Source organism: Artemia sp. Qi Xiang Cuo, chromosome 3, assembly GCF_049724085.1.
Source record: "Artemia sp. Qi Xiang Cuo chromosome 3, ASM4972408v1, whole genome shotgun sequence".
Lineage (NCBI taxonomy): Eukaryota > Metazoa > Arthropoda > Branchiopoda > Anostraca > Artemiidae > Artemia > Artemia sp. Qi Xiang Cuo.
Genome location: NC_142796.1, coordinates 3,854,499 through 3,861,775, shown reverse-complemented (window position 1 = coordinate 3,861,775; position 7,277 = coordinate 3,854,499).

The following is a 7,277-nucleotide window of genomic DNA, read 5'->3' as shown; positions in this document are numbered from 1 at the left end:
AGCAATAATTTGCTTTTGTTGAAACTAAAATGAGCCACCCAAACTACTAAATTCTCCTCCATTTCTTAAATAGAGTACCCCCCCCCCCAGGTGGATTTGGTGTGATAAATCAGGTGAAATAAAAAACGGTCGTATGCAAATTGGGATCATAATGTGAGTCCAAAGGTGGTCACGGACGGTTTTCCAGGAAGTTGAACTTACAGAAGTTCCCCTAGGTAATGGATGCGAATGTTTGTGAGAAAGGATCCTTTAAGCAGAAAAGTATCAGACTTATCGCTAATTTTGTATTTTAACATATGACATATTTTCGGTTTGCCAATGAAATGGAAGGGGACGTCCTGCTCCATTCACCTGTATGCATAGTTGTTTCAATATATAGGTCTTTTTGTGTTTTCTATATAATTTTCATTTTCGCAAGCATAATTAAACAAATATAACACATGGCTGCATCCCTTTAAAAAATTCATCATAAAATTTCTTTAATATTAAAAATTATTTTAGTTCAAAATTAAAATTAGCACAAATATTAAAATTAACAATAGCATTCAAACATTAAAATCTTAACATTAACATCAAGATTTTAATATCCAAATGCTGTTTGGAATTATGGTTAAGTTGATTCAACGTTAATTTACTATATTAATTAGGAAGCATTTTTCGAAATGTTGCATGAAGAGAGTAAACGAGCTTTCGGGTATTAGTTGCTGGAAAGGTAATTATTGTTCTATGAACGTGACCTAGTATGATTTTCTGGTTTTAATTTGCCTTGAACATGCCATGTTTGTTGTAAATAGACTATATGATATGAGAAGTATTGTTTTGAATCTGTTCCTCGTGAGTGGTATGGTAATTCCTGCGAGTAATAAGTTATGGGTAGAAAGGTAATTATTGTTCTAAAAATCATCATTTTGCACGATTTTGTAAATAAATAACCGTTAGGTTAGTATATTAGGGGGCTTTGAGAGGTTTAAAAGTCAGTATAGTCTTAAATATGGGACAATATATACAAATAATAGATAGTTCTTCAAATGTAAGTCCTCCAATGTTTGATGTAAGTTCAAATAATATGACCTTTCGGTGTGTTTTCCAACCAAAAATATGTAAAATACAATGAACTATGCTCCATTGATTATAAAGGTTTGGCTAAAAAGGAATTGTCAGTAAAAAAAGCCCCCAAATTTAGCCCTTAATATAGCTTTTCGGTGTGTTCTCCAAAGGAAATATTCAAAACACAAAGAAAATATGTCCCCCCCTCCCCCCCCAGAAATTTTGAGTTTGGGGGGAAGGGAGTTTTTAAATTGGGCTTGGTTTTGATTTTTTTGTGTCGTTTTTTTGTCTAAAATGTGAATTAAGCCCGTCTGGGTGTATAGGAGCTAGTACGTGACCTATGATTTACATGGGTCATGGGACAGGTATGCTAACCGTCATGCTCCAATTAGAAAGAGACCTATTGATCACTGGGGAACGGCCAATTTGCACGCTGTAGGTGATGTCTATACTTTCCGTCTATTTGCTTCTTACAGAAAAGTATTTTAAAGGGCTTAATGCTTTTTATATGCTTCCTTTTTAATTATAACTAATAACTATCCAAAGGTTAACATAAAATCAATAACATTTTGAAACTAAAGAAAATCCTAAAATGAAGTAAATTGTCAAACAAGGTTCAAATAATTCAATTTAAGGAGCTATTGCAATATAGAGATTTTTAGTAGTTTATAGCCATTACGAGATTGCCGGACGCGTAAATTAAGGTTCTATAAATCATTTTTGAACCAACAATATTCATATTCTTCAATTAGGGATGCCAAAGCATGGCAAAAAAGGAGTTGACAGTGAAAAATTCAAATGATGATCAAAGACTAGGGACTTTAATTTAGATTTGTAACTAAAATACAAAAATACAGATTAAAATATGTAACAATTATATTATTTAAAATCCGTCCAGTAGGGGGGTCATTGCTGGGCAAAAAAAGTACTAATTAGAGTAAATCACACAAATATAGCACTTAATATGGCTTTTCAGTGTTTTTTCAAAAAATTATTAGAAATCTGCAATGATAAAATGTTATAAAGGTTCTCTTTAATATTTTTCCATTAGGGAGGGCATGGCTTGGCAAAAAAAAGGATTTTTAAGTTAAAAACTCACAAATATAGATCTAAATATGGATTTTCAGTTTTTTTTACAACGAAAATACGAAAAATACGATGAAAATAAGTACCAATGGTTCTAATTCTTATCCTATAATTTTGGAGGTCAAGACTTGGCAAAAAAAAAGAATTTTTAGAGAACAACTAAAAAATATAGCCCTTAATATGGCTTTTCAGTGTTTTTTCCGACGAAAATAACCAAACTACGATGAAAATACGTTCCCATGGTTCTAATTCATATCCTTCAATTAGGGGGGTCAAAGCTTGGCAAGAAAAAGGAATTTTCAGTGAAAAACTCAAACATATAGCTCTTAATATAGCTCTTCAGTGTTTTTTCCAACAAAAAAACGGATAATACTATGAAATTACGCTCTCATGTTTCTAATTCGTATCATTAAATGAAGGTGGTCAATGCTTGGCAGGAAAAAGGAAATTTCAGTGAAAAACTCAAACATATCGCTCTTAATATGTCTTTTCAGTGTTTTTTTCAGACGTAAACACGCAAAATACGATGAAAATATGTTCTCAAGGTTCTCATTCATATCCTTCCAGTAGTGTTGCGAATTTTTTGCAAGAAAAAAGGGATTGAAATATAAAAACTCAAAGAAATAGCTCTTAAGATGGCTTTTAAGTGTTTTTTCCAGTTAAAATACTCAAACTACGACGAAAATAAGTTCCCATGGTTCTAATTTATATCCTTTAATTAGGGAGGTCAAGGCTTGGCAAGAAAAAGGAATTGCAACCAATCACATGTCGAGGCTTAACATTCTCAAGGTTTTAGCTTTTGACGGATAACATTAAACCTAAGGAAATTTATGTATTTGGAATCAGCGTATAAAGCCAATCATTTTCGTGTATTTTTAATTACTAAAATTCTGTTTTTTAGAGTTATGGCTACTTTCAGACCAGTTGCACTTTACTTTCACCTTGTTTCCCAAAAACTGTTTAAAATTAGGGGTTTTTTTTAGGTGTTTTCGTTTTTCTTTATTGTTTTACTTGATAGGAATTCTGAAGCGTGATGGTCGTTGAAATTTCTTAATGACTAAAGATTTTTTTTAACAAGAAATGACTGAAAAGGGTTTTGGGGGGAGATGGGTTGATTGGTAGAATGATCTATTAGGATAGTTATAGTGGAGGCCGAGTTGCTAGTGAAAAACCAGTCTGGATGAGTTGCAATAAAAAATATTAACAAGAAATGGCTGAAAAGTGATTTGAGGGTGATGGGTTGATTGGCAGAAGGATTTATTGCTTAAACATAATTGTACATAAACATCGTAATTTTTTGTCTAACTGTGTGTGTAAGTATTTATTTGCATGTAAATTTTCATGTGCATGTGTAAGTTTGTTTTTTTGTGTGTGTTTATGTGTGTTTGTGTGTGTGTGTGTGTGTGTTGTTGTTTGTCTTTTTGTGTTTTTATCTTTTTTTGTGTGTTTAAGTTTTTTTGTGTTTGTGTAAGTTTTTGTGCGTTTGTGTAATTTTTTGTGTGTGTGTGTAAGTTTTTGTGTGCATGTAAGTTTTTGTGTGCATGTAAGTTTTCGTGTGCATGTGTAAGTTTTTGTGTGTGTTTGTTTTTGTGATTGTTTTTTTTTTAGTGTTTTTGTTTGTGTGTGTGTTTTTTTGTGTGTGTGTGTTAGTTTTCGTGCGTCTGTGTAAGTTTTTGTGTGTGTAAGTTTTTGCGTGTGGGTGTAAGTTTTTGTGTGCGTGTAAGTTTGTCGTGTGTGTGTGTAAGTTTTTGTGTGTGTGTGTGTATGTGTGTTTTTGTGTGTGTGTAAGTTTTTGTGTGTGTGTAAGTTTTTGTGTGTGTAAGTGTGTGTGTACTGTGTGTGTGTAAGTTTTCGTGTGTGTGTGTGTGTGTAAGTTTTTGTGTGTGCATGTAAGTTTTCGTTTGTGTGTGTAAGTTTTTGTGTGTGTGTGTGTGTGTGTGTGTGTGTGTGTTTGTGTGTGTGTGTGTTTTTGTTTGTTTTTTTGTGTTTGTGTGTTTTTTAGTTTTTGTGTGTGTGTGTAAGTTTTTGTGCGTTTGTGTTAGTTTTTTTGTGTGTATAAGTTTTTGTGTGCATTTAAGTTTTTGTGTGTCTAAGTTTTTGTGTGTGGGTGTAGCTTTTTGTGTGTGTGTAAGTTTGTGTGTGTGTAAGTTTGTGTGTGTGGGTGTAAGTTTTTTAGTGTGTGTGTAAGTTTGTGTGTGTGTGTGTGTGTGTGTGTAAGTTTTTGTTTGTGTAAGTTTTTTTTTGTGTGTGTGTGTGTGTGAGTTTTTGTGTGTGTGTGTGCATGTGTAAGTTTTTGTTTGTGTGTGTTAGTTTGTTTGTGTGTGTGTGTGTGTGTGTGTGTAAGTTTTTGTGTGTGTGTATGTGTTTGTGCTTGTGTGTGCATGTTTTCGTGTGTGTGTGTGTGTATGTGTTAGTGTGTGTGTGTATGTGTGTATGATATTTTGTTTTCGTGTGTGAGGTGTTTTTGTGTTCTTTTGTCTGTTTTTGTGTTTGTGTGTGTGTGTAATTTTGTTTTTTCGTGTGTCAGTTTTGGCGTGTTTTTGTAAGCTATCGTTTGTGTTTTTTTTTTTTTTAGTTTTGTGTGTGTGTGTGTGTGTGTGTAAGTGTTTGTGTGCATGTTAGTTTTTGTGTTCATGTAATTTTTAGTTTTAGTGTTTAATTTTGTTTTTGTGTGTGTGTGTGTGTAAGTTTTTGTGTGTGTGTAAGTTTTGGCGTGTGTGTTTTAGTTTTTGTGTGTGTGTGTGTAAGTGTGTGTTTTTGTTGGCGTGTGTGTGTGTAAGTTTTTGGGGGTGTGTATTAGTTTTTGTGAATGTGTGTAAGTTTTTGTGGGCGTGTAAGTTTTTGAGTGAATGTTTTGGGACCGGGGGGGGCCTTTGGGGCCCAGGGAGGGCGTTTGGGGATCCGGGGCCCTTGAGGATTGGGTGGTTTTTTGGGAGCCCATTGGACCTTTGGGGACCGGGGGAGGACCTTTGGGGGCCTGGGGAGAGCCTTTGGGGGTCGGGGGCCCTTTGGGAGCTTGGGGGTCCCTTGAGGACCGGGGAGAGCCTTTGGGGGCTCGGGTAGGGGCTTTTGGGGTCTGGGGGGCCCTTGAGCGCCGATTGGTCCTTTGGGAGCCCGGTGGACCTTTGGGAGCCTGGGGAGGGCCTTTGGGAGCCTGGGGAGTCTTTGGAGTCTGGGGGCTCTTTGGGAGCTTGGGGGGGCCCTTGAGGACTGGGGGCTTCCTTCGGGGTTGAGGTAGGGGGATTGGAACCCTTTGGGGTTGGGGTAGGGGGATCGGAACCCTTTGGGGTTGTGGTAGGGGGATCGGAACCCTTTGGGGTTGTGGTAGAGGACCTCACAATACTGTTCAAATGGAACTTGTGTATTATAACGACCACAGATTTTCACCCTCAAATCCTCTTCTAAAATCTCTTCAAAAATCATATTTTAAAATGGCTCTAACTGTTTCGCCGAAATAATTCCATAAAATAGCTAAAACGGTTTCGCCCAAATAATCCCTAAACAGAATTTCAGCATGTTCCCTTTGTTTGGCATCTCTGTACTGGCGCATTTCAATTATTTGGAAACCTGATTCCCGTGCTAAGATCTAAATATTCGCTCAGAGACAATTCTCTTTAGAAGCAACAATTAATTCCCTTTCGTAAATCAATAATTCCCTTTAGAAAAAACAAATTAATTCCCCTTTCATACCAATCAATCAATCATGACATCATCTGTGATCTAAACTTTGCCTCGGAAAACTTTCTCTTGGTAGAACTCCAAATTAATTAACTTGACGTCATCTGTCAGACATTAATTAACTGTTTCCCGTAAACTCATAACATTTGGCTCGAACAACAAATATTGGAAACACGCGATCTAACTGTTTCCCGGAAACTCATAACATCTACCTTGAACAACAACAGGAATGAAGTGTCATTAACTTTGCCTCGAACAACAACAGGAAGGAAGTGTCATTAACTTTGCCCGGAAACAACAACAACATTGACCCCATTAACCACGTGTTCTCCCTAATGACTCTATCGCGTGCTCAAAACAACAACAACAACATTGACCCCATTAACCATGTGTTCTCACTAATGACTCTATCGCGTGCACAAAACAACAACATTACCATTGACCCCATTAACCACGTGTTCTCCCTCATGACTCTATCGCGTGCTCAAAACAACAACAACAACATTGACCCCATTAACCACGTGTTCTCCCTAATGACTCTATCGCGTGCCCAAAACAACAACAAAAACATTGACCCCATTAACCACGTGTTCTCCCTAATGACTCTATCGTGTGCTCAAAGCAACAACAACAACATTGACCCCATTAACCTCGTGTTCTCCCAAATTACTCTATTGGGTGCAAAAATCAACAACAACAACATTGACCCCAGTAACCATGTGTTCTCCCCAATGACTCTATCGCGTGCCCAAAACAACAACAACATTGACCTTGACCCTTATTAGACTCGATCGATAATCCTTGAATAAACAATGTAAAAAAGTTATAGGTGGCAGCAGGGTGTTCTCGTGGGAGCTTTAGGGTCACCTCTACTCTAGTGCTCTTCTTAAGTTACAAAAGTTATCATGCCTCAAGAAATCATACAAACGCACAAATTCTGAGAAATATCGATAAGGTATTTTATTTAGTCTCAGAGGCCATAATAGGGTGCAGCTCATCATTTCTCTTTAAGCGAAAATGTAGTTAAAAAGAAGCCAATATTACAGGCCATTCATAACATAAAGCTCAGAGCTACAGAGTATCGCCTAGTTGCACATAATCTACTGTATTAGACATTGGACAATGGATTTCACTATGTTGAGGGGGATAACTAAGCTATTACCTTCCATAGCTTACAGTATGAGTGCTGAGGCAGCTAAAGTTCCCTCCTTCTTTCAGAGATAAAAGGTCCCTTTAAACAAGACAACATATTTAAAAGGAAATGCAATTACACTAAATAAGCTCTTTCTGAGTATTAGTCTACAGAAGTCAAACTTTCATTTAAAGATTGTGGTTCTGGGGGGCAGCAGCGCTCTTATATCCAGGGCAGGACCAGGTGCGCTCTTAAAATTGAACAGAAACTACACAAAAAACAGGTTTTATCAAATGAAAGTAAAGAGTGGCACTAGAACTTAAATTATTCCATA